Source organism: Anopheles arabiensis, chromosome 3 (genome assembly GCF_016920715.1).
Source record: "Anopheles arabiensis isolate DONGOLA chromosome 3, AaraD3, whole genome shotgun sequence".
NCBI lineage: Eukaryota > Metazoa > Arthropoda > Insecta > Diptera > Culicidae > Anopheles > Anopheles arabiensis.
The window spans coordinates 94,043,119-94,070,482 of record NC_053518.1 but is presented as its reverse complement, the minus strand read 5'-3'; the positions used below and the strand labels follow the sequence as shown (position 1 = coordinate 94,070,482).

At 47.3% G+C, this 27,364-nt stretch overlaps 1 long non-coding RNA gene across 4 annotated transcripts in view; it reads right to left on the bottom strand.

Annotated features, from left to right (window-relative positions):
* Positions 1 to 27,364, bottom strand: part of LOC120904251 — a 43,413-nt gene that overhangs the window by 11,764 nt on the left and 4,285 nt on the right. For 3 of the 4 annotated variants that reach the window (XR_005739724.1, XR_005739727.1, XR_005739726.1), the window contains one exon: positions 26,243 to 27,313. This is a non-coding gene — a long non-coding RNA (uncharacterized LOC120904251). Of the gene's footprint in view, positions 1 to 26,242; positions 27,348 to 27,364 lie in introns of all 4 variants that reach the window. The other variant, XR_005739725.1, reaches the window with a different exon arrangement.

The window sequence follows — 27,364 nt, the reverse complement described above, 5'->3', positions numbered from 1 at the left end:
GCTTGGCTTTCTGCAAGTGGGGGAGGGAGGTCCCGTCGGGAGGCAGTGCAAATTCAAACCGATTCTACTGCAGCGTTCTAAGTAAAAGAAGGTGGGAACTTCTCCGCCTCGCCACCTCAGGCCAGCCCCAAAGGTGTCCCTGGAAGCGATCTAGTGTTACAGCACACAACAATCGTGTTGTAAAGACCTCCCCTTTCTTCCCTCGACCTAATCCCCACGTTGACTTTCGTCACGGTGCGGGTATACCACTCCTAAACCGCCAAGATTCGCTGCATATTCGCACAAAACTGTGCCGCTAGCGTATGCCAGAGCCGGTGGAGAAGCAGGGCCAAAGCGATCTGCGACACACCGCGTGACCCCGAGAGACTGGGGGGAGGAAAAGAACGAAGCCCGCCCGTGCCGCGAGTGCCAATAGCGAGTGAAGTGTTAATTTGTAGTTCGATGCCGTGATGGAAAGGGGTGTGTTTGTGCGCGCGACTGCTTTGCGTTGGCGGTTTGTGTTTCTGGTTCTTGCGAGCGCGAAAAGTGCTGCTCTTTGGAAGCTCTTCTAATCGTAGACGTAATGGGACTTTTTTTGTTGTTGCTGTCTTACCTTAAGCACCAGTACCAACCATTCCACCTTTGTGCACCGTACAGCGACACAGTGTGGGATGAAATTTTCGCACAGGAAAGGAATAAATGTGTGTTACAAGTTGCATTTGTGGCTCAAAACAGGCAAGTCGTCTATTCCCTGAACGCCGTAACAGGTCTTTCTACATCAGCAATCTACAAAAAGTGCAAACACTTTATCCCACACTGTAATTCAGCATAATAGCATCACGCCGCTGTGTCAGCGTGAAGGCAGCAAAACAACGGAACCCACGGAAAGGTGCCAAAGCCGTCGCTGTTTGGCAAAGTTCAAACGTTGTAAGCGTATTTGTAGAATATCAAGTCACACTCCCGTCCATGACATTCGACTGCGGTGGTTGGTGCCGCGGGTTGAGTTTCGCCAGTACGGCAGTGGTGTTCTGTGCGCACTCTATCATTCCAGGCCGATTCTGAATCGCGAAACCGGAGCCACATCGACACCAGCGGAACCAGCCGTCCCGTTCCGCAATTTTCAATCGCAAGAAATCTCAAACCGCGACGCACAAAACCGACCTCCCCAGCCCTTTCGGTACACAATGTAGCTCGCTGTCTCTGCTCCGGATGTTCGCGGGCACATTCCACAACGCCCGTAGATCAATCGTGTGAGCCCGCGAGTGAGAGTGTCGTGTGCGGTACAACCACCAGGCAGGAAGCCAGGCACAAGATGCGGCAGTTCATTATCATCTGCCATCGGGCGGAATTAATGATCACTTTAACTGAATTACTACCAATCTGCTCCACCGCACCGTCGTCGTCGCTCGCCCACCGGATGGACGGCTGGCAGCACTGGGGGGAAGGACTTTGTTCGTTGTGGCCCAGCGCGGTGCGTCCAAAAACTGCGTAGGGGTACTGGTCCCAAGACTGGTCGCCGATCTAATGGAATTACCGGCCCCGGTTCGGAAGGAACCAGCAGAGGAGCAACAAAACAAACTCTTTCCCGCTGACCGGAGACGCGAGAACGCGCGCACATAAAATGTGTAATATCTGTATCAAGTTACGCGACCGACCGATCTTTTCCCTCCCATATCCCCGCGGGGGCTTGGTTGTACTGCGTCAGCCAACCAGCAGGTCTTGCGCCGTCCGCCGCCCATTCGGTGGTTGGTAGCATAATTCACATGAGCCGCGACGCGCTCAGATTACTTGGAATTGTCGGCACTTATTATGCATTATGGTGGGTTGGTTTTTTAGTTGTTGTTGTCGCTCCCTTCTTTTACAGCGCCCCTCCACTTCCGGACACTACGGGCTCCAGCTTTTACAAGACACCACGCCGACAGCGACAGATGAGTTATGCGTTATCTCGTTATCGGAGCTCTCGCGGTGGTGGTTTTGATTCACTTGAGCGTATTTGTTACGATTATTACGCGAGTTTTTTTTTCGGAAAGGGGAAGGTTGCTGCTTTTCCCGGCAGCTCACGAGGGAAAGTGGGAGAAACCCAACACCACCGGGGCTCGTCAAGTGCTGAGGAACAGCCACCGATAGCTTCCGGTTTCGATGGCAACCACAGCGCAGCGGGAAACTACTCTTGAAGGTGCTCTGCCCGCACTAACAAATCGTTTCCATGCTGCTGCTGCTGCTTTGATTTCAAACCTTTGCCTCTGCCCTGCGTATGCGTGAGTGTCACATACACACGTGTGATTGTGTGTGTGTGTGTGTGTAGAGCAGTTTGTTGCGTATCTTTTTTACACACACCCAATGAGGGGAGCAACCCAAAAAATTTGTAACACGATCGCGGAGAGCGCGCGCACGCTCGTACGCGCCTCCGAGAACGCGCATGGAAATGGAACTGCTGCGGCACAGATCAAACGGAACCGCGCACCGGCAGCATCATCATCAACCGCGCGCCAGAACGAAGGTCTCCGTGGCGGTGGACGGGAATGGGAGGGCCCACTACTAGTTGGGTCATAAAAATGATGATGGCAATCTTCTGGGTCGGCGTACGTTTTGGATTCGTTTTTCATTTCGTTCTACTGTCTTTTAATATTTCCCCCCCCTGGCACGGGTGCCCCAGTCCGGCTTTTTTCTCCACCCGGCCAAAGTGTCACCAACACACTGTGCGGCAGGGGTGAGAGCATAACGATGATGCACGAAACCGTGTGTGTGCGATGGTGCGGACGGCATTTACAAAACAACCAATTTTATCTCACCATCCTCACTGTTTCGCTTTTTATGTTTGATGCTTTCTCCCTTTCTCTCATGCCAGTTGGATGGCATTGAAGTTGTTTTTTTTCGTCGCTCCCGCGATTAAACCATTTAGTGGTCTAATTTAAATGGGATATAAAATGCGCTGAACGACATTACGATTGAGGGGTTTCTCGGAAAATGGTAAAATCATTGAAAAGAGAGAAAGAGATTGTCTTCGCATATCGTCAGAGATGAGCCTTAATGGGTAGCGCTTAAAAACGATATCCATGTAGTGGAGTAAGTGTGCAATTTTGAAGTTCAGAGACACGCTCAAGAGGATCAAACGATTGAATCTAGATTTAGAAATGTCTACAAGGTCTTTGATATTGTAGCAACAACCTCAAAAATAAAATTTTCTAGAACGAGACGTTGTTTTCTTATTCCAACTCCTACATACACACACGATAACAACCAGTAATGACTCCATTCAAACGGACGGAAATAGGTGTGACTTCCTCTATTCCTGTCCCTAATTCTAATCAACTTCAGCTTCGACAGAAACGGTGAATTATTTTTTGGCTATGATAAATTGCTTCCTCCCTTCAAACCAAGACCACTGACTTCGTCATTTGATCGATTTTGTTTCCGGTACGGTCTATTCTTTTCGCTACTCGAAAAAAAGCACCCCACAAGTACCCATATTATCTTGCTCTATTTGGTCTGTGTGGCTTAAAGAACCTATTTTTTGCAGAAGAACCTAAACACTTGCAACACTACAAGCGTCGTTTCCGTACCGTACCGTCGTATCACGCGGTTCCATTCTGAATCTGCACCGTGAACAATTTATTGCATTTATCTTCTTCCTTTTCGCTTCACCCCTTTCTGGCTGCCCGTGCTCCAAACCACGACAACAAAACCGATCATGATGCAGCAGGGCACGATGATGCAGTGCACAAATAAATTGCAGTGTCAATCAGCAGATGTGCAGTCAAGTGCAGCTTCTTCCCGCGTGGGTCAACTGGCGCAAACCGTCGGAAACACGGAGGCACGAGTACACCGACGAGTCCTTGATCCTGTTTATTCTGATGCTTTCATTTTCTCTGCTCTCCTCCTTCCCAGGGAGGAGGAGGTTCGCGTGGATGCAGGGGTTGTGAGGAGCGAGTGCGGTGAAAGTTTTCACTCTCGTCATCGTTGTCGAGAGCGATCGTCGTGTGCTCTATTTTCATTTCATTCCCATCGTCGTCAACGTCGGTCCGGGGGTATTGGATTCGAGGAATGCTGCTGCTACTCGCTTCACGTCATCATTTGCTGTCGTCGTCGTCGTCGTCGTCGTCGTCGCTGGCGTTCGAGAGGTCGTTATTTGTGGGTTAGCATCACGGTAAAGTTGTCCCTCGTCCTTAAAGTACACAGCAACAAGCAATTGCTGCATCATCTTGAAGTAAGAGCTGTGTTGTGAAAATTATTTCTACACGTCCTTTCTAGGGCAAAACTTATCTTCCCAAAACATGAGCTTCAAATCATATAAAAACTCCCTTCATTTCACTTTAAAATGGATCTAACCATAATGAAAATTACATTGCACTAATTGACGTTTCCTAGAACCGTCCTCCAAGCGTCTCTTTCCAAGAAATTATTATGGATTTTGTGCAACACAAGCCTTTTCCCTTCCTTATGCATTGACAGTGTGGATCCAACATTCCTGATCATAATCGAAAGTATCGTCATCATCTTCATCATTTCAGCTTCCCTCCATTTCCACTAATATCGCACGCGTTGGGAAAACTTTGCTCAGCATCTGCACAATATTCACTAGACGCTCGCTGCAATAAACTTACCCATAGATGTGGACAAACTTTCCACTTTGCTGCCAGACCATCGGTCCAAAGGAAGCACCCAAGTTATCACCACCACAACCCATACAACTTCTGGGTTGGCCAAAGTTCCGCGTGCGAGCACAAAAAAATGGAAAATTGGTGGCGAAATATGCTTAAATTTCTACCAGTTTTTCGCCACCCATTTCTTGAGTACAAACACAGCTTCCAACACAGAGGATGGCAGCAGCGACATCAAACGACCAACTTGACCAACATCTTCTCGGGTTTCCGGGTTTGCAGGAAAACTTTGCCCGCTCTATTCCGCTCAGTGCGAGTAAAGTTGCAACCTCCCCGAGTGACACCAAATGAAATTATCGATCGCTCGTCGCGACAGCACAGCAGCGGGCGCGTAGGAAAATCGAACTCGAGATTTCGTACCTAAAACCCGCCACCGGCTTTCGTTGCCCCACCGGGGCGGGTTGTGATTCCTGTCAGCCGCACCCGCGGGAAAATCCATCAAACAAGCCGGGCTTTCCACCCCACGCAGCGTGTCGTGCGCGGTTGTCCACGCAACCGGATACGTCATACGACGCCCCGGAAAATGGGAAAACGCCGGACGGGCAAAGTCTGGCCCTGCCAGCGTGCCATGACGCGACAAACAAGCCGGCACACCCAAAACGACGATGGAGGACGGTAGACGGCGGTGCCGTTGAAAGGATCCTTTCCTAGCCAGATGAAATCGTACTACTTTCACGCCTTTTTCGCGCTGTCCCGAGCCAGCTCGTAGGGCGAAAGTCCCACCGGGCGACAGCGCGGAAACTCTTTGTGGAATAACAAATTGGAGGAAAAGTTTTCGGCCCAGATATTATGCTGACTGGGGCGAGTACGAACTTCGGCGTAGGAGCGAGCTGTATAAAATCGATACCGATCAGACGCGATTTCTGAGAGTGGGCAGCCTTTTTTCCATTTTGCTTAGAAATTGCAAGCAAACGTTTCGGGACGACCCTGTGAAAGCATTAAAGATGCCGCCAACTCCAACAATCGTGAGGTGATTATGCGTGACGCATGAAAACTTCACCTTCCCCAAAAAGCCTCCCCAAAAGACACTAAACAAACTCTCCCACTACAAGAGCAGCCATTGATTGATCAGTCATGAAATTACACCAACTATGCGTAGGTAACGCGCAGGAACTACGGGACGTACGTACGTCCAATACGCTTCCCTTAGTGACACGCGACACTTGAGCACTGCCGGCGCGTTATTGAGGTTAGCTATTGGGAGCGCTTTCGGGCATGATTGGTTCCGCGTCCGAGAAGAAGTCTCGCCCAGGAAACACACACACACATTGGAAGCAAAAAGGGCCAGCAGAAAAAAAAAACCACCACCACCTTCAAATCACGACCGCATTCAACGGTGACAACAACTGGAGAAGGCGAACGGCACCCCAAACCTTCCCAGCGAAGTACATTGATTGATCGTATGCGATAAGTATCGCATTACCAATTAATCTATTTTGAATAACGAAGAAAAAGGTCTACGGTCCAACTCCCGGGGACGGCCGTTGTCGCACGCGCAACTCACCGGGTCGCTCGTAAATACGCGTGACTGCGTGCGAACGGAATCTCGTCCGCATCTCGTCCGCTTTTCTTCGTTTGGTTGGGCTCTTTTTTCCCCATTGCTTGCGGTGGGATCGTTCCACGCAACCCCCGTAGGCAGAAGGGAACGATACACACCGGCAGCAAATCGATGGCGGGATTGATATTTTGCTATTGCTCCTCCACAACCGCGAACGCATTCATGAGGCACAAGAGCGTGTGGCTGCACCTTTCGTGTGGCAGGTGATAAACTTAATCGAGATTGATAAGCCAATTGCTGGAGCTAGGCTTTCGTTGAATGCTTTTTTTTGTGCGCTCCTTCCATTTTGGGCTGCGATATCGAATTGCGTCATAGGTTCCGTGAACACCAACGACTTACGGCTTCGTTAATAATGAAGAAAATTTTCCTAAACAATCTTCCAATTGCCCCCGACAGAACGCTTCGTGACTCAATCGCAGGCTAGTCCTTCCATTCGGGCGCCCGACTAGCAAAACGCAAACGCTCAATCAAAGTCAAACTATGGTGCGATGTTGGCGTTGATCGAGATTTTGGCCCTTCGAACCGGATGGAATTGGAAAATTGCTCAATTGTTCGCGCTGCCTGGTAAGTGTGTGGTTTTTTGTATAGTAGCACACAAAAAAAGGTTAATCATCGCCCGATAATGGGCGAGATTAGTCGCACGTGGCTTACAAGTGGAGCTGAGTTATGGGGCTAGGCGTGAAACCAACCTCAAAAAGCGTACGCAAAAACAAATTCCGTAGAATTTAGGTAAAAATGCTTCAAACAAGCAGGGAGTTATTTCAAAACATGTTGAGCTAATTTATCAATACACAACCATCTCGACAAGCGACACACACACACACAGTTGCTCTGTCGCTGTTCGTCAATTAGATTATTTGCATAATTTAAAACAAACATCCCTTGTACCTCTTTAGAAGGAATTACATCAAAGTCATCGTTATGGGCCATTTATTTAGCTTCCCCCAACATGCCCGAAAACACACACTCTCGCGCAGACACACACACAAGCGCGCACTGTAAAGAGAGAACACTTTTCTTCTTTGCTTCAGTGAACAATTCCTTTGATCTAGATACACCCAGCACAAGCCCCTCCAAAACAAATCGATCGCTTGCGGCGGCTGGCCGGGACGGTGTCACCAAGAAACGATCACTACCACCACAAGACACATGAAAAATGTTCGAGGCGCCTTTAACGCGCTGGCCAATACCGCGCTTTGGCTACTGCGCAAGTAGATCACAGATAAATGATCTGACTTTCAAAGGAAAACCCCCGTCACTCCCGATGGCGCTCCGACTCTCCATTGGGTTGCCTTCCCCAAACGTATGTTTTTTTTTCGGGAGACAGCATTTAAGTGCTCATATCGCTCGATACGATCGAAATGATAAATGCTTCCCCGCTTGGTAAGAGAAGGGGCAGTCAAAACAACCGGGCGACCGGACCAGTTTTTCCAACGCAAATAAACAAACAAAAAGAGAAATGGAAGGCACGGGGAGGGAATGCAGCGGACCAAAATGGGAGAGGAATGAGGAAAAACAAGGGTACACACTCCATTGGATGGTTGGCTGTGTGTGGATGCACTTGATCGTGGCAACTAGATTTAATTAGAACTCCCCTCGCCAGCGATGTAAAGGACGAGCAGGCGAGACGACGATCTTCAATCGAGATTGCTCTCCGTTTGATGTTGTCGATCGGCTCGTTCACCACTCGGGACATCAAGATTGAGAAATAAAACCACCACAAGTGAGCAGGTTACGATGCGAAGGGACGCGACCAGCGATACGTAAACGACAGGAAGGAAAATCTCCCTAAAACACACACACACGCGCGCGCACGTCACAACAACACGACAATCGGAGAGCAAGCGTAAGCGAGGCGGGCAATGGTGGCACTGCGGAGATCACCAAGTGAGCCAATAAAGCCACATTTAAGGGCACGCAAACGCGGGAAGCCAGCGTAAGGTAGCGTTGGGAGCAATAAATAAAACACGGCGCATCGGCATCGGTGGGTTTTCGTGTCAGTAATCGGTGGAGCGATTCGTTGCTGACCCGACAGGTCTGGTACTGGCCGGACCACTGGTCCATTAGCAGCCTCCAGCAGGGGTAAAGAGGCAACCAAGAGCAGGGAAAGGAAGGAGGAAGGAGAAACAACAGAAAAAAAAACACTGAAAGAATCTAAACGATCATTACGAACGCTGTAATAAAACAACGGCAAACAAATCAACGATCGAAACACCTGAAAAGGCAACATAGAATAAGTGAGAAATGGAACAAAGAGATAAAAAGAAGAGAGAAAAAAATTGAACAAATGAACTAAATGATCTCAACTAAGGAAAATAAATATTAAAAGCAGTTGGTGGAACATTAAAGTGAGTAAAGAGTAGAAGGTAAGTATCAAATTAAAACAATGACTTTAAGATAACACAGTAACTAAGCAAAAGAAACAAATCAATGACAATAATGAACAAAGGAACATACCAAATATTAACGCTTACTTTTTAAAACATTTCAAACCAAAACAGAAAACCTATTAATAAAACGGAAGCATCAACGATTGGTTGATTTAAATTCCTGCTCCTTTCCATAGGCTTATGCTTATGAGACGTGCAATGCAAAGAATGTCCCCTTCATCTATAATCCCCTAAGCTTCCCCACAACCCATAAGGGATGACAACAAGTTTCGTAGCATGATGTTCCTGGTTGATCACATCGCTCGATGAATACGATCATGATCCAACCAGAACCGAACGACGGTGTACAAACACCACAAGCAGAACCACACGCCGGAGTGGAGGTAAAAACCGGTGAAGTTATTAAAGAGATTCCTACAAAATGATAATGATTTCTGTTTATATTTTAGAACGCTCGATCACTCGCAGTCCGCAGCAGCTTAGAGAGGACACAGTGCAACCTACTGTTGAATAGCTTGGGTCGCGATCGCAAGAGTGTTTTTTCCTCTCTTTTCTTTTCTTTTTTGTTAATGAAGGTGTTGTCTACACACACACGAGCGCGTCCCGTTCCTCCCTATCACCCTCACCTTCAATCCGTGTTCCTTGTGCCCGCGCGAAGGTGAACAATTTTCGGGAGGGAATTATTTCATTTTATTGAAGCCGTTCGTTCCTGCAAAGCGCATCGGAACGAAGGGAAGAAGACGCAGTGGAGAGCATAAAGGGGGAAAAACACAGGAGACACAAACTTTCAACCTCCACCGTGCACACATTCCTCCAACCGATCGATGATGATCTCGTGTTGGATCGCGCCAAACTTTTTTCCACGTTGAAACACCGCGAAAGAGCGAATGAAAAGTATTATTAAGCAGGGAATAAAAAAGATGCTGCTGCTCCATTCAACCGCCACGGATCGGGTGGGTTTGTGTATGAGTTTAAGAAGCAAACTGGAGTGAGTGAGAAACCTTGAAGCAAGATTGTAACATAATCTTCGGTTTTTAGGTTCTTTTTTTGTTTGTCTCCTTTTCCTCCCGGTGATCATGGCTGTAGAGCGTAGAGCGTAAGGAAGGGTGACGAAGGTGAAACACATCGGATCGGCAGCGGATCTACATATAAACTGTGATTCATCTTCACTTCTGTTTCGGATGCTGCCGTACGAAACCCTGGCTGTGCCGTTGTCTATCGGTTGGGCTTTGCGTGAGGAAAGGATTTTTCCTTCCTATTTCTTCCCGATGAAGCAACGGGGTAAGGGACGGACAGAACAGCTCAAGCACCGAAGCCATAGAACCAACTTGATCGAGCTTGAAACAGCACGAGGCTGCAGTTTGGACCAGAACCGTGGCAACACACTGCCCAAAGCAACAGCGAGATAAATAAAAGGGATGGGAAACATTAATAAGTTCCAACGAATGACTTCCTTTCTCGCGGCGATCTCTGGTAGCTTTTTTTCCTCCGTTCGCTTGTTGGAACGCTGGTAGTCGAGATGATTGTCGTTTTGCTCTTCATTTTTCACACTTGAATGAAGCTGCAATAGGGGAATCATAATTTGCTTTCAATTCTTTCTTAAATATAAAAACAAATTAAACTAATATCCACATTTGTTCTACTGAAATAAGCAAATCAGAAATTAAATCACTTCAATAACATCAAATATTACATTTTCCCGAACATGGCCCTTTCAAAAATCAACTAATCTAAAACATGTTCAGAAAATTAAGATACCACCCTCCATTACAACGAAACAGCGCGTGACGAAACCGATCGCTTATCACCATCGCTCAAGCGTTTTCGATCCACTTTCTCCGACCGTAAGGGCCGAGGCCGTGATGCGCGATACCATCGCCGTGACGTATCAATCAAATTCAATTGTTCACGTAAGATTTGGGGGAAGAAAAAGCATCAAATTGTACACGCGAATAGGGGCTCGTTAGTTAGTTCGAGGCGCGTTTCGGTATGGCGAGCAGTTTTGGTGGCAAAATTCGGAAAACAGAGACGAAAGGGGAAAGAAACCGGAGCTTAATTGTAACAAAACATCCAATTTGTGGAAAATGTAGGGCAAATGAAAAATGATCAGATTTGAAATCTCACCATTGGGTGTTAGATTTAGCCAGAAATTGTATGGCTTTATGGGTGCTTTATGTGTTAAGCTAATATTTACCTTTTTAAAAGATATGCCTAACTACAAAAGTTTGAAGCATCAAGCAACACTTTTAAAAGCAACGTTTCAATCTCTCCAGTTGCCCCCTTAAAACATGACTTCCAATATCCAACCCATAACGACGGCGGTGGAAAAAAAAACATGCAAACGCATCTCACACCAATGTCGTTGACCGCTTAAATGAATCGCCACCGGGCACAAGCGACCCGTGCAACGGTACCAGCGCAAAGTACGTTTCAAATTCATCGTTTTAAAAACGGCCCTTCAACTGGCAACCATCGAGAGATGGGGCAGCGAAAAGTTGGACAGCCAAACCTTCCAACAATGCGCGCGGGAAAAGGAAGCAATAAGTAACCGATTCGTTCCGGAATGATTTTCGTGAGCAGATTCGCCCATCGTGGAGCGCAAAACAGCGTGTAACTTTGGCACAGGGTGATGGTTTTTCTGATCAACGTTGTTTCCAAAAATCCCGAACAAAAGCTTGACGGAGCGTAGCTGCATCTCAAGAATGAAAGAGTTTTAGAATTGCATGGGAAAATGGGTGTATTCTAGCAAAGTTCAGGCAACAACACATGTCTGAATTATTTCTTCGCCCCTAACAAACACCAGCTCGATACTACTCTAGCAATAAAGTGGTTGACTCCATCGACACATGTTCGCATACAGCTTCCGAAACTTTCCAGACAAACCTCAACCTCCCTGTTTCGACGCAATGTCGACGACCCACAGTGTCCAACACTCGCAATCCATCCCAGATGTCACTCCGGAGAGATGAATCTTCACTAGAGCAATGCCGACCAAAAACGGGACCGTGGAGCTGTTGTATTATTTCTCGTTGACACTTAAACCCTACAACGATCTGCTTTTAGTGGACGGTTGATGCGTCCGAAGTAAAGCGACCATTCTCCACCCGAGTTGAGGCGTGAATAGCCTCCGGGAGTACACCATGGCGGTATGTCAGCTTGGAAACAAGTTTCTCTTTTGCAATGAGAAAATGGCACACACGAAAAAAAACCCCCCTCAACAGGGACTAGCAGAATGCACCGGTGGTTGGTGGCGGCAAAATGATGATGAGCCGGCAGCGCACGCCCAACATTAAAGGAGGTGCGAATGCGGCCCACCAAACGGCCGCAAACCGGCCGGACACTTCGCCGATGCAAGAACGTAGGAAAGGGAACCGAACCGAAAACCTCGGCGCGCGCGTAAGAAGTTCGCGTGGGCACCACCTTGTACTTAAAATATGATAAAAGTGATAGGTAGGCGTTTTCTGATTCAAACCCCGTCCCTTGTCTTCCTTTCCCTTGCCCTCGCACCCAGCAAAACGAAACTTGCTCATCATCTCGCGGAAGATGCGCAAAGCCGCACCAAGAGCCACGCAATCATAACGAAGACTGGGTGAAGGGGGGAGGGGGAAACAACTACAACGGACCAAAAAATCGAACACACGGGCCTTGCAATAGACAAAACGATACGCTCGCGATGTTCGAACCGCTTTGCGCCTTCAAAAACGATTCTCCCAATACCATGGATATTATTATTACTTGCATTATTTATGATGGAAGTTGGCCGAGGGAAAAAAACAGCGCTCCACCGTGTACGGGGAAGAGTTCACAAGACATCCAAACTAGAGGGAAGGAGAGAACGAGTGAGAGATTGCCCTGGAGGTGCTTTAATTCGAAACATTACCCAAACTCCGAAAGAACGCAGAAGGTTTGAGGTTTTGGGCGTTGAAGAATATTGAGAGTTCGGTCTGTGTGTATTATTCCTGCGTTCGTTCAATTCTGGGGAAGTATTTTTCTTTTCTTTTCGACTTTTGTGAGCATCTCTCGCGCCTCTTTCAAAGCGAAGAGATGGGTTTGAAGGTGCGTTTTCGAAGAACACTAACGGGCCCGTGGTGTTCCGTTGTCGCTCGTCGATACACCAAAACAAGATGCTCACGCAAGGGAAGGTTGGTACACGCGCCTTTGATCCTGGTTGTTCCAGAAATATGCTCCAGGGTCGTCAATGCTGCGGTGGCAACTGCACAAATATACACCTTCACCCACACGTCCCCAAAAGCCAACCCCAGGGGCATCTCCCAGGCATTGAGATACGGAAGGTTTGGGTTTCATTTTCCAAACACGGTGTTCTTGTGAAAAAAAAAAGAAGAACGCTCTCCCCAACTCCATAGAAAAGTCATCCCGTTTGCCACGAAGAAAACATGACTCAAAAGCATAAACTATGCAACAATGGTTTGTAATATTTGTTTCACGTTTTGGGCACTGGGGAACCATTCTTGCTTCCTCTTTTATTCTCCAGCTCTTTTCTTCCCTTCGATCGTCATTATTTCGATCGAGATGAGCTCTAAAGACCGCAAGCAACAACCATTTAACACTTCTTACAAGCCCTTGCGGAGCGAACAACTACCTAGTCCCGTTGGTCTCCGCACCGTTTGGTCTGTTGCTGCCAGCAAGAGCAAGAGAATGAAGCAATCATAATGAACATGTTCGAATGCAGTGTTTCCAATGCTGCTCCCAGTGGGTAGGTAAGACGAATTGTTCTCACCTCTCCACACTCACCACTGAATTAGCAGCGAACAACCCAAAAAGGGTGTTTTTCTTTCCGTATTTATTTTCCCCTTCCCCGCTATTCGAAATGCATTCGAAAACACTAAACCCATCATAGAAGAGTGATTAGCACATTCAACATATTCCTTCACATACTAAAACCGAACAGAACAGAACAATTCAGCGGCAGCAATCGGAAATGACTTGTTTCCAGCCAACCGAAAGCATAATGGAACTGCCATTAAGACGAAAGGCCCAGCAGAATAAAGATACTCAGCTTATCTTTATTAACATAAGGAAACAACACAACAGCAGTGTGCCCTCCTTCCTCCAGACTTTCCTGGACGGAAAAGAAAAAATCCACAAATCAAATAAATGACCTTTCCGGCGTAACGGCCACCCGGGCTGGGTGGCACAAATTAAATGCCCATCGTGGACGTAATAACGGCCTGAGAACATGGCTCGATTTGAAATTATGAACCGAACCGAGCAATGGGCCAGCAGCAGCCTCAATTTTAAACTCCAGTTCGGCCTTGTTCTGGAGAGAAAATTAAGCAAATTTCATCTCGCTTTTCTGCCTCGACTCGGTCTAAGTCCGGGCTCCTTTAATGTCGCTCCTATGTTCCCATGTTTTATGCATTTTGGCAGCGCTAGTTTGCTGGTGTGGCTTGTTTTCCACATCGCGCACCTACTGCAATAATTAAACGATTGTTGCTTTTCCTACACCTGCTAGTTCGCGACCCGTGTCTACGCTACTGCCGCCGAGTAATGAGCTCCAAATGATGAATTGCATTACGTTTAACTGCTTCTTAGGCGGTTTTAATGGTCTCAGGAAGTATGGTTAGACTGTTAAGCCCTTGTTGTATAGTTTCAGCAGTAGGTTTTGATGCGTTTCAGTAGCTTTTGTTTGCTTGAGTCCTTAATTGCTATGCTTTTTTCATTTAAATTGCAAAAACATTGTTCATAAAAGTTGTAATATTTCAAACGTCATTTCAAACGGCTTTTGCAAAAGGCATTCGCTTCTCAATCAATTTTCCTCGCTTGGCTGCATTTGCGCCGCACCGAGCCGATTTTTCTTGGCACGTGTGTGTTCTATTTTGGCGACATCCCTCCCAACACCCATTCCCGCGAGGAGTTGTTTCGATTTTGCCTCTCGACGATTGATGACATCGTTTCGTCGCGCTTCCCAACGTACCGGGGAGCAATTGGCATTTTAATGATTTATTGTGCTATTCTTAGATCAATGCTCGATTTGCCAAAAAATCATCTCCCGTCTGCAGCATCGCTGTGTGTCTTCACTTCATAAATAAGCAAAGCGGAGCAGAAGCGAACACGATTTATAATAAAATGTTTCAATTTGTCTGCATTTCTTTGGCACCGGTCCTGCAGGGTGAGAGCCCCACCAAACGGACGGCAAAGGACGCTCAAAGGTTTGGCTTGGGTGTAGAATTTATTCATCTCGTTCATCCCTCCGCTCGATCTGCCACCAAACAAGCACATTCGGAAAGCAAGAAGAAACTACACGCTAAACGACGTGCCTGTGCCCTTTAAGAGTCACTCTCCCCACACAAACACACACACATGCACACGATCGCGATTCGCAATGGACGCGGCGTTAAAATCTCATTTAATGCTCAACTCTCGTTTATGCGTCTGTCAGCCATATCGCCTGTTTGGTCTGGGGCCGATTTCCACTCACGCTGCGCCCAACGCCTGCCCCATATATGCGCGCATCCCACACTCTCCGGCCTTCTGCACGTTGGGTGTTATTAATTTCTCCACCCCTCTTCCAGCTGGGAGGGAAGGAAAAGAAGCATGCAAAATTCTCCGTCCCCGAGCGAATGCAACGCGCAGCGTGGTGCAGAGTTCGGCAACGCACAATCGGTACATTTATCTCGTCCCTCGGTTTGCCAATGTGCAACGCCAAGGACTCGACCGGGCGAACAAGACGACGAACCGGCGTGATATGATGCTGCACCAGAGGATGGGGCATACGGGGGGGGGGCACGGATACAACCGAATCTCGCCCACCTGATGGGACTTTATTCGATCGTTTGCGTTTCCGCGTTGGCAACATCTTTCTTTCATCTGTGCGTTCGGTGTGGTTGCGATTATCGCGCACTCATCGCATTCGATTCGCACATCCCGCGCAAAATCGCGCGTTGAAAGGGCTTTCCTGCTGCAGGTCGGGGAGGCACAAAGCTGGGGAAGCTTGGTGGGGCTGACAAATGAATAATTAATGTCAGGTCCGATTGTTGTTGTCGAAGGGGAGCCGGTGCAACCCGAGGAAGAGCTTGATGCAGCCAGGCCGGGAGGAAATGGAACAAAACAACACCACTCACACATGACCGATCGTGAAAAGGGTTCGGAATGTTGATCGATTTTTTTATGCATCCGTTGTTGTTATTTTTGTTGCGATTTTTATGCTTCCCAACCTTTTCAATCCCTACCGAACGAACCCTGTATGACCTCGAAAAATTAATTCCAAATATTAAAAGCACGATTCCCGAAACAAGCAACAGCAAAGGCTCGACAAAGCACTACAACGCGAATGGCAAAAAAAGGCGAATAAACTCTTTTTATCCTTTTTTTTTGTTTTTTCCCCCTGTGCTCTTCTACATATTATGTTGCAGTTTTGTGTGCCACCGTCGCTGCATCGGCGTGCACGAAGGGCAACACAAAATTTTAATTTAAATCGTCACAAAAACAACACACAACCCGCGCCGCCGCCCCGCCTTCCACAGTAAAATGGTCGAGCACACTGTTTCGTTTGACACTTTTCGGTAAATGAAAACAAAAAACTTTTCCAACGCTTTGCCAGAGAATCCGATGCCTATCCGGCGCGGCGAGCGCGGTACGGCGAGGGAAAATATGTTTTCCATGTCTCGTCGTGCTCCTCGTGGAGTTTAAGCTTTCAGTGGGAGTTTTTTTCTCTCGTTTTTCGTTGTACCTCGCTTTTGCATATTTTATGACAGATGAAAAGTGTGGCCCAGCAGGTTGAGGGAAAATGGAAAGTGAGTAAGCTTCCGTACCTTCCGTGTTCTACCTTGCCGACCTTGCCTTGCGCGTCCTTTATCATAATTTTCATCTCCCTCGGCCCAGTAGCGCGCGCGTACAATCCAAAGTGTGGAACACAATTTTCTTTGGGTCAGTGAACGCGTGACGTCATGAGCCTTTCCAATGTCTCTCTCGCTCTCTCGCTCTCTCTAGCAATACAGAACAGGAAATTTCGACAGCGTTGTTTCTGTCAGCAGCAGCAGGAAGTCGGCCTTTCCCATGCATTTCCTAACCTTTGCCAAAAAGGGCTCGCGGCCCGCGTACGACTTTAGAATTTGGTTCTGTTCCGTTGTGACTTTTCCACGCGCAGAAGAGAAACAGAAAACGCACACACACACACCGTCCCAATGTTTGATTTTATTACGAAACGACACACTTTTTGGGGGGAAGTAAAAAGAAAGCAAAGGCAAAAACCGAGCGAAAGAAACTTCAAAATTGGGGCATTTGGGGTATATTTTTATCAAAAAGTACTCCCGTTTGCACGTAAACGTAGATTTAAAAAGGTTTGCCGGAAACGCAAAGATTCGTTCGTACCCTTTTGCATTGGTTTTCGCTTCGATGCACAATTTAAGAAAGTAGAAAAATATTCCTACCTTAGCTTGTGTTGTACTAGCTCCTTTCTGCCTATCTGTCTTTATAGGGACTTTTTTTGATCCACCACCACTTGGTAGAAAATGGAAGAAAAATACCAAACTTTACTAATAACCTTACACCTTTGACACGTGTCATGTGATACTTTTGCTGAAAGCCAAACTGCTAAAGTAGGTAAAAGGATAAAAATTATGTTAAAACAAGACAAGTTTACGGACAAAAATAACAAAAATTACATCTCATAACCTTCTTCACATTGACGTTATTGCAAAAGTTTACACAGTCGTCTTTGACGGAGGCGAAATCAAACCCCCTTTTTGATGGAAGAAAGCAAGAAATGTGTAAGATTGTAATACAAAAAAAAACATCAACTCTGTTATGAGTTTGAAGATCTTTTTTCCAAGAACATAAGCCTTACCAAAGATTCCTTTTTTTTTTTTGAGAGTTAAACCCTAAATCTCGGCCATTAAAGTTTTGTCGAGACAAGAATCTGGAAGGATGTCAGTGGAATTAACGCCTCCAAGCGGTCAAAAACATCATCTAAAATTTGGTAACGTTACTTTACAGCTTCTTTTCGTGTTCCTTTTTCTATGTACACTTACAACAGTTCATGGACCTTCAATGCCACCGAGGGCAAATACGATGGCAATCGCTCTTTAATCGCCACGATAAGGATGCCCTTCGCAGTGTTTCGATTTTTCCTCTTTCTGCTTTTCCCTCCAAATACCACAGCTCTCTGTCCAGCTCGGGCGGGTTTCGCTTGCCCTTAAATACATCACATTTGAATTTTCATCTCATTTCCCTTTCCCCGGAGGCCATACCAGCCTACCAATTTCCAGCTCCAAAATAATTAAGGTACGCACCGCACCGGCCCTGCAAGGGGGAAACCCATCAAATGACCAAGGTCAGGGCGAGGGTTTGCCTCCAGTGAAAACGGTTTTTTTGTTGTTGTTCTACGGTATCGTTTCATCGGTCACCGTGTCCCGGGCGGCAGAAAAAGCGGACCCGGGTCGCGTGTATACGACCGCCGACCGTCGTAAACGGTTGCAGGTGTTTGTGCCGGGTGGGGTTTAAAATTCAAATGAGCGCAACGTTACGCAAGCGGGAAAGAAAATGGGCCTCCAGGATGGCAAACAACCACGGGGAGCTGGGGCTAGTTTGCTGCCAGTCTTTAAGAGTCTCCTGAGCGCTCTTTAAGACGCTCTAACGGGCGCACTCGAGGAAGTAAAAGTCAAGCAACACTACTACTACTACTACGATGGGCCCCATTGTGTGTATGGAGGCAAGTGTTGCCAGTAAAATTGTGCTCACTCCTTACTTTTTGCCACTCCTGTGCACTGCCAAGATCTTCATCTCCCAGCGGCAGCTCCACCGTTGTCACAAGCTCATACGGAGTAATATTTCTTGCGAGCAATTGCTGCCAACTCTTTCAAACAATTGCCCCGTTTGGTGAGGAGGGCCGGCAACGGAGAACGTCCTGTGCGGTGCAGGACGATAATGACGATGATGGGAAAACTTTCCCAACCTCTCCGGCCATTTTTCCCTGTCGCCCCGCTCAACAAACAGTTTGCTTTTTTCTTCTTGTTGCTCTCTGTTTACATCACCACCTTAATACTACATTCCAGCGCACACAAGTTTATGGGTCGTTAGGGGGCGATTTTCCGATGGCACTTGTTTAAAGTTCTCCCGTGTTTGTGGTTCTCGTGTACGCTCGTGGCTCTACACACTGGGCCCCGAGATTCCCGCCCGTGTTCATGTGTGGACCGGCATTTTTCCTCCGGCAGCCCTGGAGCTTTCTCTTCTTCAGCCTTTCCGCACTCGATTCGCACCTTCGCATTCACCGTGTCCTACTTACATCCTTCGAGGACCTTCGAGGAAGGATTCCCTTTGCGTCCATAATGAACACAAACCCGGCAGAAGAACGACAAGCGCCCGGCACAGGAGCACTGGGCGGTTTGGAGAAGATTTCTGATTGTTATTTGATTGTTCCCATTGTGTTGCGATATTTCCGGCCCTGGTACTTTGTTGTTGGTGTGTGTGTGTTTTTTTTGCCTCCAGAATCCTTGGCAATGTTGAAGCTTTCCACCCAATCGGGGAGAAAAAACCAACCTCCAAGAAAAAAGGCTCAGTGCGATGAGTGTTTCTGATTTCTTTACATTTCGCACTGTGAGCCTGCGCTGGTCAAGGTGGAATAAAAGCATGCCTGCAATTTTCCGCATTTTTGCTCCAACCGTTTTCCCGGCGCCTTCAAGGGAATTCAATTCAATGGTTTTCCGCTCAACCGGACACAGCACAACGGTTGAAAAATATCACGCCCAAAGCTCGGCTAAATTTTCCCCGAAAAGGAAGGTTTTTCTTTCTACCAGCACACCAAGGTGTGTATGGCGGAAATTTTAAGAAAAACCTGTCCACATCCCCGCGGGATACACGCCCGGAAGTTTACGTTCCTGGGGGAGCAGTTTAATCTATTTTCCGCGGTATTTAAAACGTCGTAAATCAATAAAACATAGAACGAGTTTCAGCAAAAAAACGACCGAAAAGTCCCCAAAAGCGGCAGAAAATGAGGTGGAAATTTTATAATGAAATCATTTCCACCATGTCACAGCGACGGTAAATTGGGCTTTAAGCTGTGCGGCAACCGAGCGCCGGTTGTCATTCACCCTCAGTCAGCGAAGCGCGGAAAAACGTTGCCTGCAATGTGATAACGGCTAACTTTTGACTTTACTTCTCCCACCACGGAACCACTTTTCGTCGGTTGAGATAAGGATTAAAGTTAACCGAATTTAATAATGTTTTTACGGGAAGGACGGGAGCAGTTCCTAAACATTATCGATCCATAGAACGAGGAAGGATCGGTTGCGGTGGTTGTTTTTAGCTATCTGTCAAGCTGCTGGAACAAGAAAGGAATTAATAATATCCAAATTTCCCTTCGTGAAACTGAAAGTGCCTTCCAATATACAGGCTTATCTGCAACCATCTTTTACGGCTCGGAGTGTATTCTCGGAAAGACATTGTCTGCCGACTCCATAAAGCCTGCTCCATTCAGCACAGTATTGGGGCATAAATATGATTCTAAAACAATGCACCACCTAATCTAATACGTGTCCGTCTAGACAGCACATAACGTGATTAAAACCATGAAAACAGCCCCGATTCTTGGGAGGGAAAGAACACAAACAACCCCAGATCCCACAACCAACTGGTTGGTGGTGGTGCAGTTGCGGGAAATCCATTTTCCAGCAAATCACATTTCCTGGAGCAGTGTAAGAAAAAGCACACGTGCCTAGGAGATCGTACAACAAAACTGTTGGGAGTGGAAGCTTTTGTTTCCTAGATTCTCAAAAACGTCCACTCCTCGGAAGTCCAGCGAGTCTTGACCGAAAGCGTTTGTCCCACTTGTGGCCACACTCACACAGCTCAAGCGTGTAATGGTGGACAAATATTATCCTTTAATAAAATTCCCCTTCGTCTAGGGCTTTGGCCGTGCTGGACCAACGGTCCGATCCGTTGGAAGTTTTAGGTTGGTTTCCCCCAGAAACTTGATGGACCTTCTTCTCTCCGACCGCTCCCATGGACTGGAGTCGGAGTCGCTGTCATCGGTTGCGGTCGTCGTGCTCTTATTTTGATCACGTTCACGTCTTCTCTGCTCTGCCGGCGCGTCCACAGCCACATTCCCAGCCCTCAGCTGACCAGAGAAGTATAAAAGAAAACCTGTCCCATTCCCAGCATAAATATGTGATGTGTCTCGTCCGGAGCGACCCCGGACAAACGACGACGACGACGACGAAGCGAGTCACATTGTTATTGTGCCGTTCCACAAAACACCGAGATGACACTGGAACGCGTCGCGTACTCGAGTGCAAAGGGCCAAAGTTCCGAGGAAACAATTATTCATTTCGCTTTGTATATTCCCTTTTTTGGGACAGAGCGACTCCGACGGGCAGGAGAAGCCAGGATGGGTCGTGGTGTAGTGGACAAGACAAAAACACACACACACGCACGCACACACTTTAACGGTGACCCTGAACATCGCATCGAGCGATTGCTGGAGTGCGGACAGGTCCGCTGGTTTCCTTTTTGTTTTTTTTTTCGGAACCGAAATCCATCAAGTCTTCCACTCCTCCGACGACAAGACCACGGCCATGCTGGTGACCACTTCCCCGACACCGAGCGCAAGACTGCGCAGAGTGGGAGGACGACAAAAAGGGCTCCGGTCCGGGTCCTTTTCAAGTTTTTGATATATTGCCCGGGATGACTTTAAAGGCGACAGCGTCCGTTCGTCCATCCGTCAGTTGGCGTCGTCGTCGTCGACGATGTTGTCCGGTCAATGAAAAGGGGCCGATTTCGCGTTCCCTTTTGCCCGTGTCCCGTTTTCAGCACTGTCCGCTAAATTCTGTACCCTTGCACGTTCCTTGCTGAGAAGATCATATGAAGTCGTCCTACATTGTGCTGCCGCTGCACGGGCGTAAAGTGCTGACTAAAGAATAAAAGCATTTTCAGGCTAGTTTTCTCCTTCAGGGGAATAGAATCGGACAGCGAGTCTCTAATGTGAAAAGGCTTCTTGTCCACTCAGCACTTCCTTGCACAGTTGATTGTCTCACTCTTTCTCTCTCGACTCTCGGAAATACGACGAAACTAGCTCCTGAGTGGACAAGAAATTGAAAACAAATGAAAATCGATCGACGACAGGGTTGACCCTTGTCCTAACTCAACGTTACCTTTAATGATGGCAATGGCACCGGGTCACCCATTCCCTGCCCACAGTTGCTGTGGCGGGAAGTGCTTTTCGCTGTTTTGCACAGCCCTGGAGAGATGGGGTTGACTTCGGTGCCGCCTATTTCCCATTTTCTAACCCCTGTTTAAATTGGTTCTCAAAAAATGGACTGTCGGCAAACGAGCAACTAAATTTGTGATGTAGCGCTGGGTGTTCTTGCAAGCAGAGGGAATGAAATTTAAGCTACAAAATGCAAGTACAATGTCAATAGACAATCGTGTGAGATTATTTGGATGGAAACAACCATGCATCGTTAGATTCGTTTTGGATATAGTAACAGAATGCATTTAAATAATTATCAAAAAAATCTCGTTTTCTTGAAAAAAATTATCAAAATAATATTTTTTTTTTATTCTTTTCATTGTCGTCTCGTTTAGTAAAGCGTGTAACGAAACGCCGCTTTTTTTTAAATGCCATTAAAAATATGAAACTCAGACAGATTAATTAAAATAAACGAATTCCTAGCCGCTTCCCCAAGCTCACAAAGTATCCCTCTCCATGATGGCCTTCTCCCTTGTGATTTCTGTACACCCTTCGTCCGGGAGCTCGGCCATTCAGGAGCAAATCTGAAACGGTACGGTCACGGACCCTCCTCACTTTTGGCAGTTTTGCTGAACATTCTGGACATAGGATACGCGAAATATGAGCATTAGGCTTCGAGCACGGGATTCAAATAAGGAAGAAACGCTCCTAGCCGAAAAGAACGTTAACCTTCCGCTTGTTTTTTTGTAACTTACCAACTTTAACTTCATGCTCAACTGGAACCGTGGCTTCACCGGAGCGCTCGGAACCGTCATCCTCTCTCGTCGGTTACAACAACTCCCCTTGTTGTTCCATCTGCCACCGAAAACGACACCAGCGTCTCGGAGGAGTAAGAATGTTTCGCTTTTTTTTTTTTGGTACTGACTTCTCTGTTTTATAGTCCCACAAGGAACCAAAAAAACTGATATCTTCGTCTGCACCGAGCCTATCCGTCCGGCGAGATGGGATCCCGGGAGGGGAAGGTAAAACACACGCACCCGAAAGAAAAAAAAACCGCAGCATCGATAGCATTAGAAGCAGCAACCACGGGAAGGCTGGCAGAGCGAAGCAAACACACGCCATGTCATAAAATGCAAATGTTATGATTCCCGCGCTAGGGAGCTTCTTCTGCTTCGCTGCCGCATGCCGCTGCGCGTGGTCACACTACTCTATTGGAGCTTATGATCTTCACCTTGACGCAGGCCAGACACAACCACGGTGCGTATGCGCACCGTCTGCATGATGTGGCTCCGTCCGGACGATAGTGAAGTGGTACCGATGATAAATATGACGTGCTACGCGATAAGATGTTTCCCTTCTGCCGTGTGTCTTCAGCCACCGCTACGACCACAAGTGCAACGAGCGCTTCTGCTTCGAACGGAGAGCGGAGAACCGGAGGGAAAGATCTCTGGAATTCATCCACTAATTTTGTTTTGGAGAACACGCTCGTCTCCTTCATTCCCCGTACGCCGTGTTCTCTAGAGGGTGCCTGTGCCTCCACTGCCTCTTATCTACCCCGTTAACGTTGACCGATTATCCTACGGTGCGATCTGAGCTTCCCAAAGTTACGATACAGCCAACATTGAGGAAAAAGTGTCTTCTCCAGTGTTGGAACTGGCTTCCTCGTTTCTTTTTATTGCTCCCACTCCCTTCCCCCCCCCCCCTTCAAAAACGCCCGATGACATCTGGTCCGGGATGAAAAATTGGCCTGAAATTTGACATTTCCGAATGGCGTAAAGAGACCCCGAGTTCCTCGGTAGTTTCTTAGATAATCTCAGATTCGACGCACCAACGAAGTCAGACGAGATGCTGATATTTTTCGTTTTATTACTCCAGCACGTCCTCCGATGGTGATCGAGCTAATTATTTTATTAACGCAGCACTAAATTAGAATTATCTGATGGGGAGGGCAGAGCAGTTTTGGGACAGCGTTCGAAACGCATACCCACCGTTATCGCAGGCAAATCTCTATCGCGCGAGCGAGCTACGACATCTTCATTCGTTTGATTTAATGTTTGTAGCGCAATTTTTTCCTTTATGATAAAGTCTTAGCCGTGCCAGCATAGTCGTCAAATTAATTCAACAAAAAAGACGTTACCTTCGCCGATTTAAATTATTAAAACCAGCGATTATTCGACCAGGTTTTTATGCACCAACGCTTCCGAAACGTTATTGCTTTTAATCGGGCACACCGTGTGAAACAAGGGTAATAATTGAAAACTGCAAGCGTGTCTGGTGTGTCCCGGGGTACTTGCCGACCGTACGCGGGACACAGCGAGTGTAATGAATTTTAAGCGATAAAGGAAGTACCGAAACTTCTAAATATACCCTTTTTATGAGCCATTTCAACAATCTTACCACGAACGTCCGTGTTGATACTATGTTTTTTTTTTCTCTCTCTCCCGAATCGAGTAATCTGATCCTATTTTCGTGTTGTTCCATTTGCTCGGCGGCATAAAACTTTGATACATTCAATTACCCAAAGTTGCTCTCCTTGTCCGCGCAGGAGAAGCAAAACAAGCAAAACACCCAGGCTCATTCTCATGGGAGTACTGTGGAGAACGGCAACAAACCAAAAAAACTTCACCCCAAACCGGAAGGAAGGCTTTGCTTCTTCTGGGTGGGTGACAGTGTGAAGTGAAGGTAAAAAACGCACCGAAATCAACTGCAAACATAAGAACACGCTGTAGCACACACACACACACACATACAAGTGGAAGGTAATAACAATTAGAACCTACGACCTACGACTGCACACTGCCGATGGTCGCCATTGCCACGGCCGAAGCCCGCGTAGCCAAAGCCGCGTGGTGTTGGTGCTGTTCGACTTTTGGCCCATTACACCCATTACGTAGGTGGTGCGGCTTCCGGTCCACTGCGGTGAACGAACCGTTTTTCGGGGTTTGTGTTGATTTTTCTGGGCGTGCGGGGGCGTGTGGGCGAAGAAAATTGTCTCATTTTTCGTTACACCTCGGCGTGTCCTCTCCCCAGGTGTCGTGCTCCAATCCTTTCCTCTCAGTTGTTGGAGCAAACACCGGTAGCATTAACATTTATGGGTACTTTGGGGGGTTTACTCTTCAGTGGTTCTAGAGTTGGATGGCGGGCGTCAAGGCACCATTCTTTCATTTAAAAATATTCCAACATTTTGTTGGAATTCAACCGCCCTCAGAAATGAAAACAATTTACATCGAAAACACTATCTTTTTTATGTCTCTACAACTTAGTTACTCCAGTCTCGAAAGCAAACAAATGATTAAACTCCCAAAATAGCTCCCTAAGGTTGACATTCTTCCCTCTTTCCATTTAAGAGGAAAGTGAAAGAAAAATCGACATTTTCATCATCGAACCAAGATAACCCCAGCTTATCCGTTTCCCTTTTTTAAAGTTGAATAGGGACACACTGTTCCATTTTCATTATTCATTTGAGCACATCCTAAGCAATACTTCCTAACCTATGGCCCTTGCTCGTTCCCAACTTCAAGAGGCTGTATTTCTCCCTCAAACAGCTTGGTCTTAAAGTGAAGGAGCGTCTCTTCAACCCTCTCTAAAAAACAAACCTGTCCGTCCCGAAAGAAAGGCCGCGACAGACAATCGTCACATTCGGGCGTCCGCGGGCCCAAAACAAAGAGAAGAAGAAAAAAAAACCCTCGACGAAACCTGCTCATTTATCTCCCAGCGTCGAGGCCTCTATCCTTTTGCTCTTATCGACGTCGTCTTTCGCCCGTCGAGGTTTCAGGTTCTCCTCCTACTCATTTCCCTCCCGATTCCATTAAGGAAGGAGTGTATGTGTGTTTTTTTTCGGTAGAAGATGAAGGAGCAGTAATACACACGCAGACACGCGGCGATAAAAAATCATACACACACACACACAGCGCTGCGAATGTATTAAAAGGCATATTACTCCATCCAGCATCCGAGCGAGGGCGAATGGCGGCCTGTGAACCGCGGAACACACCAACCGATTGAACCCGAAACCCGCGCCCTGGCAAACGGGGTAGACAAAAGCAGGGGGAAAATAATAATTACTTTTTCTTTTAATTAACACGTTTCCAAACTTAATGGTTTGTGGCAGAAGGAGCAGAAGCAGCAGCAGGAAAGGACAGCAGACTACGGACGGGTTTGATTTTGGTCGTCTCGTCTTTCGGTCCAGCCGTTTTGTTGCTCTTCGCAGCACTCGTCGTGTCCAGCGAGGCCTGCTACTAAAATGCTGGACGACGACAAAAATTACGACGTCCCACGTATTTGGCAGTCTCCGGTCCTGTCCGGACCTACCGTAAATGAAGCTGGCCTGACGTGCGGGCTCAAACCGGACGATGCCATCCGAAATCAGAAATGAGCCACACGTCTGCTGGCAATCTTTCATGTCAACCAGTGCCAGTTTTGGGATGAATACTTTCACATTAAAATACGTTTAGAATAATCGTACCTAAAAGCCAAGGTAAGGAAACAAGGTACACTATGCGTCACTCACCTCTTTGCTGCATCGGCGGCAATGCTTCATCTTTCTCCAGGTATTGTTCCATTAGTCTTCAGTCGTTCGGACAACACAAAAACACGCCACATTACTCACGATCGGCACGTTTCATCGAGTTTCGTACACATGTTTTGGTCCGTATTGTCGCACCGAAAGCCTTTGAGCGTCCGCAAACCACCGTCCGATATGCAGCACGAACGATAGGAACGATGCACTATCAACAGTACACTACTAGCTTTCTTGGAAGCGGATACGATTGTTTGCGAAACATTACACCGCTCTGGAGCAACACTGTGTGTCGTCTAGCTAGCGTCCAAGTCACAACACACAGCCTGATAACAAAACGGTGAACGGTGTCATTAGTGTTCTAGTTGGAATGAATATTTACTTTAAGGATGAACTTCACTCCGCAATTACACAAACAACGGAGTCATCGGAATCCTTCCCATTGCAAAGGTCAACCTCCTGCCCGGGGACGGGTAGGTTCTTGACTTCCGCTGTCCAACGGGGAGAAAGACACAACAAACAACACCTAAACCCTCATGCAAACAGCTTCACAAAACCACAGACTAATCGACCGCAACACTTTCCGCCGAAACCGGGTCGCCGTTCGTTCGTGGTCGTGGCTGGTGCGTGTGTCGTGGCTCCTCCGACTTCTGGCCAGACCAGCCACACAATCCATCATTCCCGTGCCTAAGAACACACACACACACATCCATGTCCAATTCTTTCGCGGTCACACAATCGAGATCGAAAAGAGTGCGTGTATGACGCGCTGGTGAAAGGCGAATTAACCTTCCCCCGTCATCTTGCTGGCGCGTTGTAACAGATGACCCCCATGCCATCGCCTCCGATATGATAATTCGCCAGCATCGGTACATCGGTTGGCGCTATGCGAGTGTGCGTGTGACGCCCTCCAGGTGGAGCAGAGCCACCGAAGCGTTGTCCTCCACATCATGCTACCGGGCGTATGCGCGGTCGCTTATGATGCGCGCATCGTGCCGGTGGAAGTTCCACCGTGCCAGCTCAACTCGAACGACAACTGCATCACGCACACACGCATGCATACTGAAAGAAGAGAGAGAGAGAGAAAAAGGCTGAACTGAAAGCAAAGGGAAA